Here is a 23,019-nt window from a genome sequence, read left to right as displayed (position 1 = left end):
TAGAGAGAGAGAGTGAGAGAGAGAGAAGCTTGATCAGCTCTAACAAGAAGCCTTGTAGCCGTTGAAGCAATCATAGGAGCAGGCCAACACTTTGAATGGAGCAAATCCACCTCCTCCTCCTCAGCCGTCTCCGCCTCCACAGCCACCACCATCACCACCTCCTCCCCAGCCGCCGCCTCAGCTGCCATACCCAGGCCCGTACCCCTACTGTTATACCCATACCCTCGCTTGTACCCGTACCCATGCTCATACCCTACCTAGCCACACCCGCTTCTACCTCCTTAGAAGGCCTGCACACAAGAAGTTGGCACTACAGCCGAGAGTTTGCGCACTCACCGCCCACGCTAGCCTTACATACGCGTGTTGACTTCTAAGCCTCGTTGACACCCTCACACACTCACAAGACAAACACACACACACACACATGCAATTGCGTCTGCGATCGAACATCAATGGAGTACATCGCAATGCTCTATTTACTAAGCAGCATCTTCGTAAAGGTACGTGGATTGACCAGCTAGGGAGTCTTTTGTTTCCACATACACAGATCACGCATCAAGATTGGGGCAGGAGGCGCGACAGAAAATTTTCGGCTGGCCCAGAAGGGGGTCTCTTTCCAGGTTCCATTGGCAACCGTTGTGATACCATCTGACGAAGGTGACGGTTGCGGCTCCTGGCCAGCTTGGACTCCGTAACTGCCATGATCGATGGGTGCTCCATCAAGTTGGCACGGTTCTCTCTCTCTCTCTCTCTCTCTCTCTCTCTCTCTCTCTCTCTCTCTCTCTCTCTCTCTCTCTCACGTGCCCTCCCCTCCATTTTTCTCCTCGAAAGCATTGAGAATCCCGCCAGATTCTCCTTAATCCATCTGCTCCCCAAAATTTGAGACACATATTTTCCTTTGACTTTCAATTTTTCATTCAAATCAACCTGTGCATCTCCTCTGATTCCTATAAAAAGAAATGAAAAAAGATTAGAGTGACATACTCGACCAATTGTGTGATACACATCTAATAGCATGCATTTGATTGTAAGGGACCAAACACCGAATAGGCCTATGCGTCTAGCTTAGGTGGCAGGTGTCACCCATGCAAAGGGAGATTGATCGTTATGAGTTACCCTCTCCTCTGCCCAATAAATGCAAACAAAAAGGGTGCAAGCTAGATCTTCCCTATCTTACATCAACCACACTTCCCCCAATAAGTGTGTATGTGAGAGAAGTGTTTCATTGAAGTTCACATCATTCCCATCTTCCAATTACCCCCTCTAGAGTGAAGCCACATAAGTACTCAATTGCACATTAAACTCTCACTAGAGTGCCAAATTCCAATATTAAAAAAACAAAATTTGAAGAGTCGTAGAGAGAGAGAGAGAGAGAGAGAGAGAGAACTCTTAAAAATAAAAAGAACAAAATATCCAAGAATTGGTAAAAGGTCCATCAACTAGGAAATCTCTCTACCAATTTGGTTTGTTAATGTGAGGGTTGCTCTTTGTTGGGCAATTAATCCATTTTCTACAGGTGGAAAACTTTAGCTATCCTTTTAAAAATACACTAATGCCAAAAAATAATATCTTGAAATTTTAAAAAGTGCGTAAGCTCAACAGTAAAATATTTTTTTCTCTCTCTCCCCCTCATAAATGTACATGTATATGCACACAGGCAATGTGATGGTCTCTCACACACACACACATAAGCAATGCAGTGGTCTCTCTCTCTCTCTCTCTCTCTCTCTCTCTCTCTCTCTCTCTCTCAACAACCACTGCATTTGCATGTCATGCATGTCCTCAAAGCGAGACAGCTAGCCCCAAGTCGACATTAGACAAGCTTTTTTCTTTTTCTCAAGCTCTTTCAAGAAATACATACTTCCAATGTTTTTAAAACATATCAATATTGGTTTTGAAAAAAGCCTTTTGAAAAGATAAAGCCAAATATATCTTAAAAAATTATATTTATATTAAACAAAAAAATCACTTAAATTCTTTTTTTTTTGTTATATCTTCAAAAAGTCAATTCGCATTAAGTAGCTAAACCTCCACTAGAGTTATCCCCTTTTTGTTATTTGCAATCAAACTTCAACATTTATATTTTATGTAGAATAGGAAGTCTTTTGACTTTAGATGCTTGTGACTTCTTACATTGTGCAAAGGCTGCCGTTTCTTACAATTTTACCTTTGCTTTTGCATTTTAAATAGATATTTTGTAAGGTGTTTTTTGAAATGAACCACGGAGTGTGACACGTGGATGTCCTCTCCTTCCTTCAAAATTTTAAGCTGCATTATAAAGAGTATAGAAGTTTCACGCTTTCAAAGGAAGCCCAAAATCCTTTCGAGCATTCATTTTATATTTCAAAACTCAAGACATGTCCATCATTAAATTTACACACTCTTCATTTAAATGAGTGCCCGCTATCTTATTTCAACCAATCACCATTTTTGACCTATCAAAAAATGCTTAAAAATACAACTCAACGTTTTCCCTATTTTAGTCAGCAAAAAGAGAAGACAACTCTATAGCCTTTGCCCTTTGGGCAGGCCAAAAAGTGATGCACTCCTTTAAAGGGAAGCATGAAGAAAGGGTGCAGAAAAAGAGGACCACCAATACTCACAAAAATGTATGGCTAGTTACACAAATGTGCACATTTGACAAGCATCGAAACAGGCCCCAAGATGAGAACCTCCAGTGTGCCATTTCCCCTTTGAGCCTGCGCCCTCCCTTCCTTCACATGGGGTTGTCCTGCAGCACGTCCACCTGTTGCATGGTTTCCACACACACACACACACACACACACACACACACACACATAAAGAGGCTCCACCATCTTGACCCCATGCCCGCTGTCTTACCTGTAGATTTCCTAGCTCAAAACAAGGGGAGAGAGAGAGAGAGAGAGAGAGAGAGAGAGAGAGAGAGAAAGGCTTGCGCATTGCACCCCTCTGCAGTCTCATTCTCCTCCACCTCCCTACCTTGCCAAGTCCTCACTCCGCTGATCCTCCGCTTGCTCGTCCCATCCCTGCACAGCTTGAACACCACCGCGGACTAGCCACCCTTTGCCCCTCTCCATGCACTGGCCTGCAACGTCCTCATCCTCGCCAACGCATGCATGGGCACCGCTCCTCGTCTCCGTTTTCCATGAAGTTACAATAATCCCTGCCTGAATGCGACAGTGCACCGAGAACAAAATCTCTCTCTCTCTCTCTCTCTCTCTCTCTCTCTCTCTCTCTCTCTCTCTCTCTCTCTCGCGCGCGCGCGCGTGTGCGCGCGTCTTGCCCGACACACATCGCATCCCTTTTTCTCTCTCCTCCGTGTGGCACATCCCGCTTTTTCACTTCTAAGCGATGGAAGGGATCTCCGAAGATCCCCCTTAATTCACCAGCTTTGCAAAATTGAGCGGACATACTCCATCAATCAATTAAAAAATTGTATATTTTTTCAAATAATCTTCCCTTTTTCATTAGCAAAATGGGGAGGCATCACTAAAGCCTCACCCCTTTGGGGCAGGCCAAAAACGGTTGAGAATTCCAAGGTTTTCTGACCTAAAAAAACCTTATTGATTAATATTCCATTATTGTCGCGAGTTTAGACAAGATGTTGGAAGAGCCTTGATGTCAAATATCATGATTTCATTGCGTGAAAGATAAGGCATACATCTCCGTACCCACCTGGGCGGCTCTTGCCTCTCGATAATGAGTCTCTACCCAGTGCTTTGCAATATGATGTGTAAGCAATCCGATTAGAGCTTAGATGCTATGCTAAAACCATTGGATGCTCTACCCCTCGTCACTTTATGACTAGTTTTTTATGTTGCTTCTTGTACATAGCCAACGCAGAGGCACTTGTAAAGAGTGCAAGTTGCCGCCAAGCCATCTGAACATGGCCTATATAGATGACTCATGAGTCTCTTCTCCATGATTTAGTACTAACATGAGTAGGCGCCAACAATTTTTGAATCCAATCATTTTAAGGGGAATCTTGTTAGATCCCTTAGGCCATAGGGAAAAGCAAAAGGAAAAGGGCTATTTTTCCTTATTTGGGAAAAGGGATTGCACATGGAGGGGAGAGAGAGAGTGAGAGATTAGATGCCATGTTTCAGTGAAGAGAGAGAGAGAGAGAGAGAGAGAGAGAGAGAGTAGGTGCGGGCAGACTCGGCGATTGTCTCGGGTTGACTGACGTGAGGAAATGCATCATGAATGTTGGTTATCAGAGGAAGAGGTGTATATTGTCTCTTTTGCTCGTTTCTCTGTAGCCTGTTGGAGGCGATGGGCTCGGTGAGGCACCTTGTGAATGGGAGCTTGCGTATGAGGCTTCTGTAAGCAAATCATGGGCACAAGGAGGTAGGGTGGGAGACTGTGTTTCGGAGGGCCGAGACAGTAGGCTAGGCGTGTTATGAGAGAGAGAGAGAGAGAGAGAGAGAGAGAGAGAGAGAGAGAGAGAGAGAGAGAGAGATTGTTATGAGGGTGGCATTGTGGGTAATGATCGGAAGTGTGTGGTCATGCTCCAAAGAGATAGTGAGAAAGGGAGAGAGGGGGCGAAGGTCTTGTATGATTGTGAAAGAGCTGAGAACGAAGGCAGAGAGATGGAGGAAGATGGGAGGAGAGAGTTGAAGCGTAGGAATGCAATATAGCACTATCACCCATGGCGAGAGGGCACGGGGGATGTGCGCAGCAAGTTTCCTTGCGGATTTGCAGAATCGTACCAAATCTGTTGCAGGCTGTCGACCTTCTCCATTCGTGCATTTGTGCTCCATCTCCCTCTGAGTGCCATTTGTGGCCGTGAGTCCATGGTGCATCTCCCACTGCATGGGCTTCAATATGCGGCCATGCAGGTCGTGGAGATGGCTTGATACTTGCTTGGCTCTACAGTGGTAGGCCCGTGTGATGGTCACCAATAGACTAGGCAGCAGGGTAAGATGTCCATAGTCGACGGGAGGGGATGATGTGGCGATGCTGAGAGAGGGGGGATGCCAATGGTGGGTGTCGTTGTGTGTTCAATGCAAGCCCATCAAGGGAGAGGGCAAGCCAAGTGTGGCCAGTGCTGGGAGCAGACATGCATAGAGAGACGCCATGGAGTGTGATGCAATCCGGTTGAGGAAGAGGGCAAGGCACCTCGAGGAGTAGGTGGAAGCAAGGCTCCATAGAGGGGAGGAAGCTGTGATGGTGACATGCATAAGGCCTTTACATTAGGAAAAATATGAACCCTCTAGGGGCCCTTTGGGATTAAGGTTAATTAGAGGCCAGCCAATAGGAAGAGGGTGGTGGACACACTCTATACCCTCAAAAAAGTAGGGCGACAAGGTAGCCTTACACCTCTTAATGGCCTCTTACCTAGTGAGAAGGTAAGGGAGGTGGCTAGGGGAAAGGGAGGGGGGGGGGGGGGGGGGGGGGGGGGGGGGGGACCACTTTGACCTTTTTTTTCCCCACTTTTTGGCCCGGATTTAAAAATACACTAAAAATTTCAAAATTTCAAAAAATTTCAAATTTCAAGTTTTCCCTCCTTAAAAGGTCCCCTAACCTATTTCATGGTCAAAAAAGTATTTTTGACCTCCAAAAGTAAAAAATGTGCACTAAAAAATTCCAAAAAATTAAATTTTTTCAAAAAATTTCAAAACATCATTTTCCACCCTCCAAAGTCTTTCCAAACCTATTCTATAGCTAAAAGTGATTTTCTCTCTCTACAAACCCTTTTCCAAGCTCTCCATGGCTGCAACAACCACATGCACCCCCTATAGTCCAACATTATCTCTCTACTAGCTTTCTCCCATCTCCATTGTAGCACCAAGCAAGCTTCTTCCCCATCTCTTCCCCTTGCCCACCACATAGTTCCACACCAAGCTAGCTCCTCTCCCTTCTCTCACCTCCATTACAGCATGAAACAAGATTCTCATCCTTCTACTTTCATTCACTCGCACTACATGGAAACCTCTACTCCCGAAGGTGGAAAAAGCATCAACTCACATGACTTGCATACCACAAGAATAGGAGGTGTGAATAGTGCATGGGCATTGCAAGGATTCATCTCCAACATAAACATAGAATGGTGAGAAAACTACCCTTGTAGCTTACTTTCAGAGCTTAAGATCATCTCCATCTTTAAGTTTATCATGCTGGAGGGAATTAACCTCTTTATGGCTTTCAATGTTTAGGCTTCACACCTCATAACATTGGGTGGTGCTATTTTGTTGATGGCTTTGGTGCGCCATCTATAGTTTTGTAGCATGTGATTGAGTCTCACAATGTAAGTAAGTTGTGTTATCTATGGAGATTCATCAAAGATTTTTCTTATAATTTATTCTTTGTATAGTTTTCATTAGATTATTAGAAAGATATCATTTTGTACTTTATAACTTTGTGCTCACATAATCTGTTGTTTACTTTCAGAGTCAACTGGTTTTGAGAGGACATGAGCAAGCAACCATGTGCAGAGATGGAAATCACCCTATTTTTGTTCCGTGAGGAACCTTTCACTACCGTGTTAAAAGATTTTGATAAGAATAGTAGGATTTTTGTAGAATCTTGAACCAATAGGTACTCTCTAGGAGCTCTTAGAAAAGCCATCCCTATAGTACTACTATCTTCCCTAGTGTCATAGACACACAAATACTCGTGTATATGAATCTCTAGATGAGAAAGACAAATACTTGTAAGAGAAGCCTAACAGCAACAACATTGTCTCCATTTGTAATTATTTTTATGAGGCTGGATTCCTCTATAAATGCAATATAAATATTTCTTTTTGTTAAATGGTGTCGCACTGAGTGAGAGTATTTTATTTAGATTACTGGAGTTTCATACAGATTTGAGAAATATTGTTGATTTTTTTGGATATTCTGATTTGCATGTAAGATGTTTGAAGTTTCAAGTCTTAATCATTCCACCATGAAGAAATTCATGCAATATTTTGATTTCAGTTTAATCACTAATGGTTATTCTTATTAAGTGGATCATAACCTTTGTCAAGATGTCCTTATTTGGGGATGTTGAATATATATCAATAGCAACATTTCAAAAGTTGAGAAAGCTAAATTCTTGCTTTCCAAAATGTTATTGTTTCCATACTATGCCTATGCCAAGCTTGACTTAGAGAAATGACAACTTGAGATAGAAGTGTAGATATATAGGGGTGAATTATTATTGATTCTTGTTTCATCATATATATTATAAAGCCTTTGAGTTTCCACCTTTTTGAGTAGTGTTGACAAGTTTTTGGTATCAAACCTTCTTAAATATCCCTATTCATTCGCTATTGGTAGCTATTTATTTGGTATTGTTAAAGATCATACCAATAGCTATCACCTTGTGAACTTAATTGTTGAATTGCGGATTTGATTTTTACTATGTAGCTCATTTGGATAGAGAAAGTGTAAAGATAAATTATAGATACATGCATTGTTAACATAGAAGATATGTATCACTCGGACCTATATAACTTCTAATCAAGAAACCTTTGGTCAGATACTATAACAATAGGGGTCACATGTGGTTTTAAATACCAAAGAAATGGCTTAACCAAAACATTTACAAGAACATGAGGTGAACACAAGGAAGTAAAAATTGGCTCCTTGTTTGGTTGATTTCTAGTGCTAAATGTTCTGAGTGCACAAAATTTGTGAGGCCTTTGACCTTGCGAGTTCACTAAAGTATATGTAACATAGCACATGTGTTCAACAAAAGGGAATTTATATTCTTGTAAAGTTACAGAAACATGTGTAGGTAAGGCCTATAAGGGCTACTTTCAATCCATTGTGGTGAACGCACATGATATAGGAAAATTTGACATAGTGAATACTCCGGACATCAAACACTATAACTCTATCTCATGGCCATACATTAAAGCAAAACCCCTATTTGTCATTTTGAAGCCCCAGAGACCCTCAACAAGAGGGACCACAACGGCGCGTAGAATGCGCATCCAGGCACAAATAGGGACCAAGATATTTCCAAGAACAGGGGATGGACACAAGGAAGTAAAAAATGGTTGATAAGCATGATACAAGGTTTAGGTATCTGCCATTTGGGGGGGGGGGGGAGGGGTTGCTATGAACACATTAAACTGCCCAGTTCTATCTCATGGCCATGCATTAAAAAAAGCTTGTACTTCTCATTTTAGGGACCCAGGGACCCTCAACAAGAGGGGCCACAAGGGCGCGCAAACTGGCCATCCAAAATTTTTGGATGGCCAGTTTGCGCGCCCTTGTGGCCCCTCTTATTGAGGGTCCCTGGGCCCCTAAATGACAAGTACAAGCTTTTTTTAATGCATGGCATGATACAATATTTAGCTATTTGCCATTATGTGGGGGGGGAGGGGGAGTTTGCTATGAATACATCAATTTGCCCAATTCTATCTCATGGCTTTGCATCAAAAAAAGCCTGTACTTGTCATTTTAGGGCCCCAGGGACCCTCTATATGAGGGGCTACAAGGGCGCGCAAATCAGCCATCCAAAAATTATTTTGGATGGCTGATTTGTGCGCCCTTGTGGCCCCTCATGTTGAGGGTCCCTGGGGCCCTAAAATGACAAGTACAAGATTTATTTTTATGCATGGTCATAATTCAAGTGGTAGGTTTTTTTTTTTTCTTAAAGTGTTGGACTTTTAGGATGTTTTCAAGAGCTTCTAGTGTTCAATTGGCTCTGAATCTGTCTGGGCTTGTCTCACATAAATTTGTTCATCTCGTCGCGCTCTTCGACTATCGTGTGATGCAAAAAAATCATATCCTACTCGGATTTTCCAAAAATCAACGTGCAAGTTAGCAATTTCTTTAAAAATGATGTAAAACAGACATTTCTTACTTTTTCTTTAATCTACGGGCTCGAACGGGCATTAAAACCATGGAATCTGAAAATACTCAGAGAACCAATGTTTTTTATTGTGTTAAGGACTGCATTTCCTACATACAAAACTTTCTCAAAATCTCACCATAACACCTTCAAAACTGGCTTCTAAGGAGTGCCCTCGATCAAAAATTGAAACTGAAGGAAAACAATTAGAATGAACTCCTAGACCGTGTACAAACTTTAAAATAACCAAAATTTCCTTTTAAAAAAAGTTATTGCTAAAAATTTGAAAATAGACCACCCTTAGAGTTCCCACAATGATAGAAATCAAAAGGTTCAAGGAGAGGTCTGGTGTCACAAGTGCATGGTAGGAATCTAATCGAGGCTTATTCCGTCAAGATCTCTTATACTTTATTATGTCTTCTCATGTACAATCTTACCAAACAAAAATAAACTTACACTTTAAATGACTACAAACTTTATTTAACTTATCAAACAATCTAAAATATGGTAGACCTAGAGTGCTCTTACACATCAACAAACAAAAAAGTCCAAATTTCTTCTCATTAACTTTGATAAACATACATCTGTGAACACTTTACAAGGAGTAGTGTGGTCATAGTTCTTACATCCATTCCATGACATGGTATGCTCCTGGGGTGACCTATCACATAAAATAATCTTTGGTAGGAGTGCCCTCATGTTAGGAAAGAGTGTGTTGCTGCTAATGAAAAGTTTTTGCATTGTCCTACTATGGATCTCTTCATGTCAGCATAATGATTTTTGGTGTAGTGGGAGCCACATTGCCGTTGAGGAGAGCTTTGTGCCACCGTAAAAGCTTCATGTTATGCCAGTTCCTTGAGCCATTCTTGCAAACAACGCCACTCAACTAGCATAGCAAGAGGTCACCTTGTAACAAAAACATGTATGAATTCAACATTTGCAAGCTATATAATGAAGACACTTGTTAAGTATATGTTGTACAAATTTGCAAGTATTTCTATCTAGCTGGGAATAAACAATATAAAAATATACATTAGGATGAGACTACCACCCCTAATAAGCATGGATTTGAAGCACCTACTCGCAAGATGTAACAAAGAAGACTGTTTTAGAGGAAAAGTGGTGACACTTGGCCTCTCTAACCTGCAGCCTTTCACTATTTGTGCATAAAAGCAACCTTTGTGCCAAGCACTACAAAACAAGTAGAGGCAACACCTTAGACTTCAAAGTTTATGATAAGAAGAACACAATCAAAAGTAAGAAGTATATTGTTACCTTGCATAAAGGGGTGTTTTATTCAAATATGTGATGGTATTGGCAAGATATTGAAGAATCGTCAACATTCATCTCACCAATGGTATGACATTCCTGGGATGACCTCTGCTCACCCTCACGTGCGGCCTTCGATGCAAACGTTGCGAACAAGCAAATATGTATGCATACGATTTGTGATGTCCTTGAGCACCATGGTAGCTGTTGCTTGAGGAAGCAAAGGATGAGAAGAGAGAGGGGGGAGGGAGAGAGAGGAACATGGGAGAAGACAAGGGGGTAGTGGGGGAGAGAGAGAGAGAGAGAGAGAGAGAGAGAGAGAGAGAGAGAGAGAGAGAGTGGAGAAGGAGGAGAGAAGGGGGCAGGGAGGGAGAGGGAGGAACATGGGAGGAGAGAAGGGGACAATGGGAGAGAGGGAGAGAGAGGAGGAGGAGGAGAGAAGGGGCAGGGAGGGAGAGGAGAGGGAGAAAGGAGGGAGGAGGAAGAGAGAAGAAAGGTTTTTTTTTTGGGGGGGAGTTTTTTTTTGAAAAATTGGACTTTTAGTGCTTGTAAGTTTAAAAAAATGTCAAAAAATACTTTTTTGATATGGATATATGTTGGGGGGGAGTTTTAAGTCAAAAATAAGTAAAAATAACTTTTTTTTTTAAAAGTCAAATTTTGGCTCTTAGTGATCCACGTTTTTGATGATGTGGCCACACCTCTTTACTCCCTTCACTTTCAAAAAGCTAGAGAGAGAAGGTGGCCTCCTAGGTCCACATCCTACATGTGTCTAAAAAAAAGGCTAGAAAAGCCTACTCAAAACTAGCTTCTTGAATTCCCTTGTCCCCTTAACCCTACACACCATTAGCCTTAATCCCTAAAAATTAGGATTCCTTACAAGGCCCATGCAAGGTTCATATTTCTCCTAATGACTTTTGAATTTGCAAATTCTGTGAGAATATCTTGAAGAAATGAATTGAACTTTTGAAAAGCAACCTAGCAAGTCCCCTTAATTTCAAAAAAATAAAAATCCTTTCAAAACATCCCAAATGAATAATTGAAGGGTGAGTTTAAGAAACGAAAAGTCTCATGACACTCAAAAGTCAAAAGACTTTTCATATGCATATATAACAAGTGAAAGGGTCACGGTGGCTTTCTAAAACAATAAGAAAGTGATAAAATCATCAGGTTGAGTTTAATTGGAATCAGTGTTCGAGAAACAATTGCCTCAGCTTAGCCTTGAGCCGGTTGAAAGTCGAGACTAGCCGGTTGCAAACCATAGAAATATGTGAGAAAATAGTTCAAAAATATTGCAAATTTCAAAATTTATGCTAGTGTTTTCGATTTGCTTTTTTACGAGGAGAAAACTTGGCCGACGGTTGCTTAATAAAAGAAACTTCTCCGAACACTAATTGGAATTAAGTTATAGAATGCAAGAACAATCAAGCCATGTGAGGCTCTACATTGAAAAATGAAATAAACTTGGCCGACGGTTGCTTAATAAAAGAAACTTCTCCGAACACTAATTGGAATTAAGCTATAGAATGCAAGAACAATCAAGCCGTGTGAGGCTGTGAAATGAAAGATGAAATAAAAATAACTCATTAATATTATACACACATTTATATACATATTATATATATATATATAACATACATACATATATATATATATATATATATGTATGTATGTATGTGTGTGTATGTATGTGTGTATAGAAATAAATCTATACTATATATAACTGAGCTTAAAATTTTAAAGGAAAGAGAGATCATCCATGTGTCACTCTCTCCTTAATTTGAAGAACTTAAGAAACGTTTGGTTTAAAATGTAAAAGTGAAGGGTAAGTGAGAAGTCATTTGGTTTAGTTTGAAATGCAAAAGTGAAGGGCAAGTAGTAGTAAGTCCAGCGATAATAAAAAATGAAAAGACTTAGTTTTGACTTCTCAGATCTATCAAAAAGTCACAAGTAGGCCCTGCCAATTTTTGTAACAGGTTGATTTACCAGAATCTGTCAAGATGTTGTGCGATTTGCAAAGTAAAGTTGTCGGGGTAAAGTGTCCATCTGGTGGTTGTCAAGCAGCGATGTGGACACGTTCCTAGCAGGTGGCAGGTTTTGGGCATGCCCAAGGGGAGGTTTCTTGTCTCTTTTTAAAGCGCAAATCCTGTTGTGAAACCTGTTGACGAACACGCAGAAGCAGCTGGATGACTTCAGCTAGAGACGGGTCGACGCAGAGGAACAGTCTCCGTGACTGCACGAGACAGAGACAGGTAAGTCATGCTGGTCGACTGTGTCTGTGTCTGACGGAGTCTGAAATATTTTTCACTGTGTCGTTTGCTGCACTCTTATGCGCAAAGTTTAAATTGCCTTTTGTGTATGTGGTGATGTCGATTACAACAGTGTGTTGTCTATTGTGTGACTAGATCTCTACTACTGCTTGTATACAATTCAGTTGCAGCTTTGTGTATTCCTTATAGGTAGAGAACATGGCACGATTTAAGAGTGAAGCCAGAGCTAGGGCTGATCCTTATAAGGGTGGTATGACAAAGAGGATAAGATCAAGAACAATAGAGGATTCGGACCGAACTAATGCAAGGGGGAATAATGTGAATCATTGTCGGCCGAGTACTAGGGTCATGGAAGTTAGTGTAACTATCTCTGTTGGGGGTGATGATATAGATGGAATGCTCTTGGGATGCATCAAATCATTTCTTGAGAATGAGAGTCTAGCTGGCCTTTGTGCGTTGGAGAGAGGGGGGACTACCTTGCACCTTCATTTCCAAATGGTTGTACGACTATGAGCAACATCGTTGATAGCTGTCAACAAGAAGATCAAAGCATACTTGGGTTGGGACCGAGAGACTCCGGTAGGCGGGATGGTACTGTGTCGAGGGTTAAAACAACATAAAATGCATACATTTGAGGGCATGCTCGGGTATTGCTTGAAGGAACAAGATGAGCCACACTTTAGGAAAGTTATGCACAACGTTAGTTCTACTGATGTCAACAAAGGCATAGAGCTGTATAGTCTCTATGGAGCCAACGAGCTAAAAAATAGGGTATGCTTGACACCGGTAAATATTTTTGATAGAGCACTAATGTTTTGGAAATTCACGCTGCACCATTCAGTAGGAAATGACTTCTTGTCGACACTACATAGGATGGTGAAGACAAGAAAGTATTATCCATTGTCTTCGTGGATAACTCCACATCAAGGACGTGGAATGCAAATGGGGAAGATAAAATCTCTTTGGAAGTGCATGATCTACCCATTGTGTACAACATACCAAGATGTTGTTAGCATTTTTGTTGCTAATGACATGTGTGGAACAACTCACCCATGAGCAAACTGGTTCTTGTCTCGTTGGAAAGAAAGGCATAGGTATGCACTTTATGATTCGCGGAAAGCAATTCGATTTTCACATTGTTTATGCCAGCAAATCTATTTTGCAGCTTGTCACCAGCAAGTGTTTAGAATCACGATGTCGACACTGAGCTGAGCGATGCGCAAATAGACGACGACTTTGTCCCTCTATTCCACCGTACTAATGTCAGTAGACTTGCTTAATAGTTGAGTGTATTGTTGTTCTTTTTTATTCTATTCAAAAATCATTATGCTGACTGTCCAATTTTGTTTGTGTAGTGCAAAGATGGACGAGCATGACGAGAACCAGCTGGTCGAATTCCAGGAGACACAATCTTTTGCTGTTATTGAAGATCAGTGGATTGATAGAATGCATGACATTTTGATCGCCATTTTGTCGTAGGTTGTCGAATTCTAGGAGACACAATCTTTCGCTGCTATTGAAGATCAGTGGATTGATAGAATGCATGACATTTTGATCGCCATTTTGACGGAGGTTGTCGGAGATCACAACAACAACCATCATTCTCTCCGTTTAGATCTTATTGCTGTTTTGCATACTTTAAAAGACGCCATCGACAATTATGCTACAAATGTTGTTGATGTCCAAGTCGTCAAATTAGAGGAGCAAATATTGGTGAACAAGCTGAATGCGATCATTTGCAGATTCTCAAACCTCTTTACAAGGGCTGTGATATAATATCTAGTTCAGTAGCATTTTTGTATTCAGACAATCATAAGTTGTTTATTTATCTGATATGTAGATCATCTATGACACCCAGCACCAACAAAGCTAACAAAGCCATGTCAAATAATCAATACGACAATTATTCTATCTATAACATGTCTCCACATGAAGCATCCTTTAAAAAAATATATTTTTATTTTTGTCTCTAGGTTGTATTTCTTATAAAGTCGACTCTGAGCATTGTCTATCTCGACAAAAAAACAAGCGTGTGAACACCAATCCTACACGACTATTGAAGACCCTGCTTTGTCCATGTGAACAACCCACAAAGTCTTTCTTTTTCTTTTGGAGAATCTTGGAGATTAATTAATGAATTAAAGAAGAATAGACCCCTATTTAGTATTATATATTATTTAAACTCTTTAGCAAGACCATGGAGTTTCACTCCCAGCTTCAAGCTTCAATTTTGAAGGGTGATTACTTTTGTAACTTGTTAAAGGGTGAATCTACTTCGCACCTTGGGAAAATAACAAGCAGCGAGCTATGCCACACGTCGATAAGTTGGTCTGTCTCAATATAATTCACTCACACTTGTGAATTTTGCACACAAAAAAAGTCGGTCCGTCTCGAACGTGTGTGTGTGTGTGTGTGTGTGTGTGTGTGTGAGAGAGAGAGAGAGAGAGAGAGAGAGAGAGAGAGAGAGAGAGAGAGAGAGAGAGAGAGAGAGAGAGAGAGAGCACATCACAGGTTTGAGAGAGAGAGAGAGATCAGGTTTTATTTTCTATGGCACTCTCATGTGTGTCGTAGGCCTTAGAGAGAGAGAGAGAGAGAGAGAGAGAGAGAGAGAGAGAGAGAGAAGGAGAAGAGAGAGAGAGAGAGAGAGAGACGTCTTCGTTATTTGCTACAGCTCTGTGTGTGTGTGTGTGTGTGTGTGTGTGTGTGTGTGAGAGAGAGAGAGAGAGAGAGAGAGAGAGAAGAGAGAGAGAGAGAGAGAGAGAGATTGATTAGCCTTGGCGCTTGATAGAGAATGCTCCCTCCCCCCTCCCCTCCCCTCCCCTCCCCAAACTCACACAACCCACCATTTACTTCATGTACAACTTCTCAAATGTTGCCCTAGCTGCCAACAGCTGACCCGCCACCACGAACCCCACACTCTTATACAACCTCAATCCTTTGTTGGCCAGGACACCAAGACTCTAGATCCAGTACATGTCCCACTCGCCACAAGCGCTTGTTGAGCCACCTACTCCTCTATCGCTTCCAGTCCGCCACCCTTGATCCCTACGAGCTCCATTTTTTCCTAGTTGCGGCCCTCCACACCACGAGAGAGAGAGAGGGAGTCCCACATCTGTCTCCACACTTTCTTTGTCTTTTTTCAGCGAGTCAACGAATGCTTCAATGTTGAGAGCTCCAACGTGACCATCCAAGCTTTTTACTTTCCCAAGTTTTCACATCTCGAACTCGTGACATAGGCAAGAAAAAAGGGGTGTTGATAGAGGATAGGTGGCATTGCATGCTGCTACAGTGCTCACAGCAAGGGTCGTGCAAGGCGGGCCTTCCATTCAGTGTTTGGGAAAAATGTGTCTCAGCTTAATATCATGCCCTTTTTAATTTCAAAAATGCCGATTGAGGGCAAGGGGGAAGGAGAAATCCCGCCCCAAAATAGAAAAAAATAGTGTAAAAACCTGCAAAATAAACCTAATTTTCTAAATTTCCTCTTGGAAAATTTAAGGAAAGCAATTTTGTATGTTTGAAAAATGATCTTTTCAGAATAGTGATGTGATTGCGTTGGAGGATGATCATTGCCAGTCAAGGGTATTGGCCTTGGTATTGGAGTTAGCAATCCTTTGCTCATTTGGATCCTCCTTGGTGTTGCATACCTAATGTGGGCCATTTGGCCCCCCCTAGAAATGATGACTCCAGTCTCTTATTGTAGGGCTGCCTCCATGCATGTGCCTTCATTGTAGGATTACATCCATGTCATTTTGCTTACATTTAGAGCCTGGTCACTTTGGAACAGCTAAATAGCCTTCCAACTTTGTTTGCAAGTCAAGAGAAAACCGGTGGCTTCTCGAAGATAAATTCTTGATTTGACTGAGTGATGAGACAGATCTTGAGCAAGTTCTTGCTACTCGAGAGGGCCTCAAAAGTCAACCATGTGAAAGGCTATGCCCATTTCGAGGTTTTTAACTACTAGGATTAGATAGGTAGAGAGAGAAGAGCTGGCTCGTGATCGGGCAAAAAGCAGGATCGCTGGTACACGCGACCAAGCTCTTTGCCTCTCACATGCTTCATTTTAATACTACAAACTAGACATGCAGAGAGAGAGAGAGAGAGAGAGAGAGAGAGAGAGAGAGAGAGAGAGAGAGAGAGAGAGAGAGAGGAGAGAGAGAGAGAGAGAGATTGAATTATCGTCCACGGAGGTCATATATGACCTACGGGACCAAAAACAAAACAGTACAAAGGATTTCGTCTGATACATATCAGTTAAGGACTGAGGGTCCATCGAAGCATGGAAAAAGAAAAAAGGGGTGGAAAAAGAAAAGGTGGGATAAACAAAACCTAAGATGAGGTAGGTGAGGGGGAGGGAGCCGGTCTGGGAGTTCAGAACTCTTGGATGATAGCTTTACCTCCTCGATACACTACCCATTTCCCTGATGTGCGTGCTTCTTGCATCTTTTGGACTCGGTAAGAACTGCATGGTTGGTGTGATACTCGTGAGCAAGAGTGGTGATTGTTGATGGATCCCATTGTATCATGGGGGTTGTTGTTCGAATCCAATCAAAGGACTCGTGGAACTTGGGGTCCTCCTTTCCTCGCCAGTCACTCAGGAGCCCGCTGATGTGAACATTGAGAGCAATAGTCTCTTGTCGCTGTCGTTCGTGTAGCGTAGACGCCACATGATCTTCAAAGTTGTGGAAGATGGCATCCTGCACTTGAGTCTTGACTTTCTCTATGAGGGTGATGTCTATCTCCGTATTGGGATTGATTTCCTTCTCTTCCATCTCTCCCTTGTTGGAGTTCTCCACTATGGTGAGTCGAGACTTGATGGCTGCGAACCTTGCCTTCAAAGTTTTGTTTTCCTTGCAAAGTCTGTTGACTTCATTTTGCAGTCGGGCCATGTTGTCCACCTTTGGGGGTGTTTCCACGATGCCGACAAACGTGGGCTTCCCTCGAGATGAGGCCCGAGTGTCCATGGTAGGCACTTGGACAAGAAAACAGGGCTTAGTTTAATTTAAAGTAGGGGCTTAGGCTTAATTCAAAATTGACTCTCTGTGTAGTGCATTGGTCAGCAACAGGGGCTCTGTGTAGTCAGGGCGAGAGCAGGGCTCTGTGCAGGAATGTAGGTATGTAAGTGTGTGTCGGCAGGAGCGGCAGGAGGTTGATGTCGATGTCGATGTCGATAGGAGCAACAGTAGCGAGAGCTTCAGTGAAGCTCGGGCCTTTGGCAGGTCGACGGGAGCGACAGCAGAGTTTGAGACTCGGTTCTTGGGTGGCGTAGGTGCAGTGACGCCCCCCCACAGGGCCGCCCTCGCCCAGGGGAGACGCATAGAGGTTTCCTTAGGGTTTCGACACTCACACACACACACACACACACACACACACAGATTTTTCTTCCCACTGACGTGGTTTGAGACCCGTTAATCTTGAGACCGACTAATCTTGACTCTTAGCAATTAAATTTAGGCAAACCTGATCCAGTCCAAACATTGTTGGCAACAAGTCATCATGTTGCATAGCAAGTTAGGAGAGAGAGAGAGAGACACACACACACACACACACACAGACACACAGAGAAGAAGAAGAAGAAGAAGAAAGAGAAGAAGAAGAAGAAGAAGAAGAAGAAGAAGAAGAAGAAGGAGAAGAAGATCACAAGAGACCTAAAAATTTTAGCCGATGAACGTTGATTCTTGACCTCAAGAGCTTGCATGCTCACATACTTATTCAAGGAGAGGGGGACACAATGACCTCAAAGGTTAATGTGTGTGTGTGTGTGTGTGTGAGTGAGAGAGAGAGAGAGAGAGAGAAAGAGAGAGAGAGAGAGAGAGAGAGAGAGAGAGAGAGAGAGAGAGAGATCATCCTTAAAGGTCAGATTGACCTTTGGGACGGAGTACAACATGTAACATGCTTGAAGACTACGGATATAAGGGTGGCCACTGACAAGTTGAATCCATGAGGTGGCTAGGAGAGAAAGGTATGTAGGCCATGGTATGGGCTAAAATATGGATAAAGCAAGTTTGATGCAATCAAAAGCTAAGCACTCATGTAGGGTATGATGATCACACTCTCAAATTGTTAAGGGATATAATTCGCGTATAAAAAGAGACTCTCCTCCATGTAGTGCCTCAATGCTCTGTCTCACATTTAAGGGAGTGGGATCTAAGCCAAATGGCTATTATGGTATAAAATTTGGGTAAGGGCAAGCATGTGAATGATTGAATACAGTCTGCTCTCTCAAAGAAGAACATGCATGTGTTTATGTGTGTGTGTGTGTTCTACAGCACACCCTTTCTTTTAGCATGATGCCCAAAACTCTTGCAAAGAGAAACAATTGAGTGAACTTTTTTTCTTTCATTGCCCTCACATTTTAAGGTGCCAATGGTGCCCAAATGTACATAAACAAACAATATGCACCTTATATTACTAACATTCATATGGTCAATTATTGCAAGAGACCTCAACATCCATGTGACGAGTCTTGGTAGATGCAAGTGTACATGCTAGCTAGATTGAGTGCAATCCAACCTGTAAATTTTGAAATTTACCCATCATGAATACTGCCTTTGAGAAGCAAAGGACACACTTCTCACCAAATCAGTTGTGCATACTAATGGCAAAGTTTCTTCTACTACTATGTGGTCTAATGTTGGCATGTTGGGTCATGGCTGGTACATGCATACTAAGTGCCAACAAGTAGCATTTGATGACTTAGTTGGCTGTGATGCGCCAAATGCAAGACCAAAACTACACGAGAGAAGCATGGGAGAGTTGATATCATGACCAGTGCCTTGATTAGTAAGGATGGTGAGAGGGGATGCTAATACATCTAAAAAATTCATCATTCAATGCAAACACTATATCCAAATAAGGATACCAACTCTTTATTAGTCTATTTAGAGTGCCACTACCACTCACTAGGATCCCATATCAATTGCGTGAGGGGGATGTCTCTAGCCTAATCACAAATCCGTTGCCTCCTTAGAGAGAAACATAGGATGTTAAGACAAGACATCATGCGAAGTGAGGCCATTACTGAATTCATTCCCAAGAGACCTCAAATTGACTTGATAACTCTTGAACTCAAAACACACACACACATAGATAGAGAGAGGGGGGGGGGGGGGGGGGGGGGGGGGGGGAGGGACAAACTTGCCATGATTAGGAGGAGTATTTTGGAGCTTGGCATGACCAACGAGAAGGAGATTTGTCCTTGGTCAATCCACACGAATGTGGAGAGGTAACTACACTTCATTAGTTGTTCGATCTTACACTCAAAACTGTAGACATAGTATTGATTCAAAAGATAGATTTGTGCTTGGTTGATGTGAATGTGGAGGGCACTTAGACCTTGTGTGTTGTTATACATTGTCATCTAGAAAGTAGTTATAGTGGTGGTTGATGCACAAGTGTATTAAAGAGCTATAAAATCTCACATGAGAATCATAGGTATTTACCCACATTTGCCCTCCTTGTGAAGGGAGGGAGAACAATGGTTTCCTCAATTGACGCACATGTAGCCGTGGCAACGCACGGGTCACATACTAGTGTGTGTGTGTGTGTATATATATATATATATGTGTGTGTGTGTGTGTGTGTGTGTGTGTGTATAGAATTTACTAAAATTATGCATGATGAAGCTTCACTTTAGCATTTTAAAACAATAGAATGCAAGAAAAGTCAAGACATATCAAGATGTGAAATAAAAGGTGAAATCAAAAGATCCATTTAATATCTTAAAACCAAAATAACATTCAATGTAAGTCTCAATCATCACTAAAAACCTTGAAAGTATGCCAATGTCATAAAATATAATATCTAACTTTACCAAATGATTTTCTCATATTAAACTGATCATTTAATGTGGGAGAATAAATGGGAACGAGAGTTAGAATAGAGACATGTTCTTCTAGACCTATCTCAATACGGGACCCAAAGGAGAGATGGTTTCATCTCAATAGGGGTCCAAAAGGAGATGGTCTATCAAAGAGCAATGTGCAATAATTGCTTCTAGGCTTACCTTGGCAGGGGACCAAGAGGAGAGATGGCTATATCTCAATAAGGGTCCAAAAGAAGGTAGTCTATCAAAGAGCAATGTACATCTAATGGAGCTTAAAAGACCTTAGGGTTAGCTTCATTAAAGACCTCCAATGGTTAGTGTTAAAAGTCCTTTGACCTTAGGCAAGCTAGGGCTAAGCTTGAGGTGGGAACACGACCTTAGCTTGTGGTTCTTGTCGTGCTTGATGACTAAGGTGCTTGAGGTGCTTGTCATGCTTGATGACTAAGGTACTTGATGTGCTTGTCATACTTAATGGGGGGTAAGGTGCTTGAGTCAAAAAGAGACCCTACATACTTAATGAGGAAGCTGCTTGAGAAGCCTCTGGGTAAGGTGCTTGAGTCAAAAAGAGACCCTACAAACTTAATGAGGAAGGTGCTTGAGAAGCTTCCTATGCATTAAAGTCCCAAAGTTAGGGGAATCTTTGACTTAACTTTCCACTCACCCAAAGGGCCCCCCTTTTTCAAAGGGCACATGGGACACATGTCAAACTCTCCCTATGCTTAACCACATGGTGTGCTTGAATGCTATTGGTTGGGCTAAAGAGGGGTCCAATGAGCTTCTAGATCCATCCTACAAATATCTAGATATTTTCAAGCTCTCTCTCTCTCTAAGAGGTAAGGAGGACACTTGTCCAAAGGCTACCCATGTACTTAAATGCATGTTGCATGTGATTGGCTAGGGGGGATAGGGGTCCAATGAGCTTGAAACATGTATAAAAGCTACAACTCACCCCAAGCAAGCAAAGGGGGTGCTAGGGAGATATACACCACACAAACACTCATTTTGTGGATTCATTCTCACTTGTGAAAGTTGAGGAACTCCACCTCCTTCTCCAAGCTTGTGAGAAGTGAGAGCCTACACCAACACTCTTGGCTATGGAATGCAAATCCAACCAAGATCCATGCTTCAATGCTTAAGCTTACCATCTTCTCCATCTTCATTACTATGCTATTATGTATGCTAGCAAGAAGAGTGATGATAAGTGAGAAACTGTTTCTTTCTCCTATGAAATGTTTCTTCTTCCTCTTCCCTACCCTCATTCCCCGTTAGCTCTATCCACCTTCGAAGGTGTTTGAGGCCTTGAGACTGAGGCTTGCGATAGTTAATGCTTTCTACAAAGTTTATGTTATGTTTGTGATGCATGAAGCTTTCCATCTTCATTGCATCACCTAGGTCACAAGGAACACAAAGATTGTATTGTACCAAGTCTCTCTTGATGGGAGAAACTCTAATACGAATGCCTATTGGAGGGGGGACCGGCTCCGTATGAATTCGGTCATAAACTATTGTCATGTTCTCTAAACTCCCTCTCTTGCAAAAGTATTGTTCATGCCAAGTTAACTAAGTACCATATTTATGTTGCTACCATCAATTAAGTTCACCCGCTATGCTTACAAAGTAATCTCACAAAAGTGCTTCACCTTATTTCCTAATGCCTCTACTCTCAAAGTTCATAGGCCATTTCCACTACATTGGTATGAGAGCATTTGGTTTATCTTTTCTTGCTGAAGAAGAGAGGTCCTTAAGTATCCTATTAATGGTTGGTTGCAGCAATCTATGGGCAACCCTGCTTTGCAAGCCAAAGTTACTCAACAACTTCGTGCTTATGGGATTTCCTTTCCCCTCTAAGATGAGAGAGAGCTTAGGAGGCCTCTTGATGAGACCCCCAAAAGAATACTCTCTCCCAAACGAGAGGAGGAATCCAAAGATCAAGAAATTAATGAATCCCTAAATTCCTCCACAGATATGGCTCCTCGAAGAAGGCAGACTAAACAATTGACAACTTCTTCCAAGAGGAAACGGTTAACCCATAGTCCTTCTCCTCGTCACTCCAAAAGGGAAGAGAGGAAACCAAGGAAGAAAAGGGCAAGAAAGAGGTCACCCTCTTCTCCTTATTCTTCACCTTCCTCCTCTAATGATGAAACCTATGGCTATTCTCCTAGAGAATACAAGAGGGGAGGACATCGCAAATCTTACCCTTCATGGAAAAGGTCACAAAAGCTTAAGAAGTTCAAAGAGAGAGGAAAGAGTATCTCTTTTCTCACCTTTGGTGCTACCGACAAAGAATTGGCCTTCATCCAACAATTGATGCGGCCTTCGGAGACGAGAGCTTCATGGAGTCCTCCAAGCTACGCCATGTAGCTATGCACTTCCAAAAATTGGCTCGTCAATGGTGGGCTAGCCGTCGTGGCAATGGCGAAGCCCCAAAGACATAGAAAACTCTACGAGTTTCCATCATGGAGAAATTCCTTGCAAGTGATGCAAAGGACAAAGTGCTTACCAAATGGTGAAGTTTAAAGCTTCTCACACATGAGTCTATCCACAAATACGTGGATAAGTTTTGGGATTTATATCTCAAGGCTCTTGTCTTTCAAAAGATAGACTTTGCCAAGAAAAAGCAACAATTTTGTGCGGGATTACCCAAAAAGATGGCCAATTATGTAAACTCTCAATGGCTTGGTTCTATCACTGAAGTAATCCACCACACCATGGTTGCTTCGCGCATCAATTTCCAGCAAGGGGCTAGATGGAATGTCAAGCCCATGGAAAATAAAGACAAAAGTGATGCCAAGAGGAAAACCAATGCCTAAAATTCTTACCAAGACTATTCCAACAACAACAAAATCGATCCAAGGAGAAGGGAGTTTACAAAGGTAAATATAAACTCTCCTA

At 42.0% G+C, this 23,019-nt stretch overlaps 1 pseudogene; it reads left to right on the top strand.

Annotated features, from left to right (window-relative positions):
* Positions 1-12,221: 12,221 nt before the first annotated feature.
* Positions 12,222-13,585, top strand: LOC147421831 (uncharacterized; annotated as a pseudogene).
* Positions 13,586-23,019: the final 9,434 nt, after the last annotated feature.

Source organism: Adiantum capillus-veneris, chromosome 27 (genome assembly GCF_014529385.1).
Source record: "Adiantum capillus-veneris isolate H3 chromosome 27, ASM1452938v2, whole genome shotgun sequence".
NCBI lineage: Eukaryota > Viridiplantae > Streptophyta > Polypodiopsida > Polypodiales > Pteridaceae > Adiantum > Adiantum capillus-veneris.
Note: the sequence above shows the minus strand (reverse complement) of the source record. Positions and strands in the feature narration are given on the sequence as shown.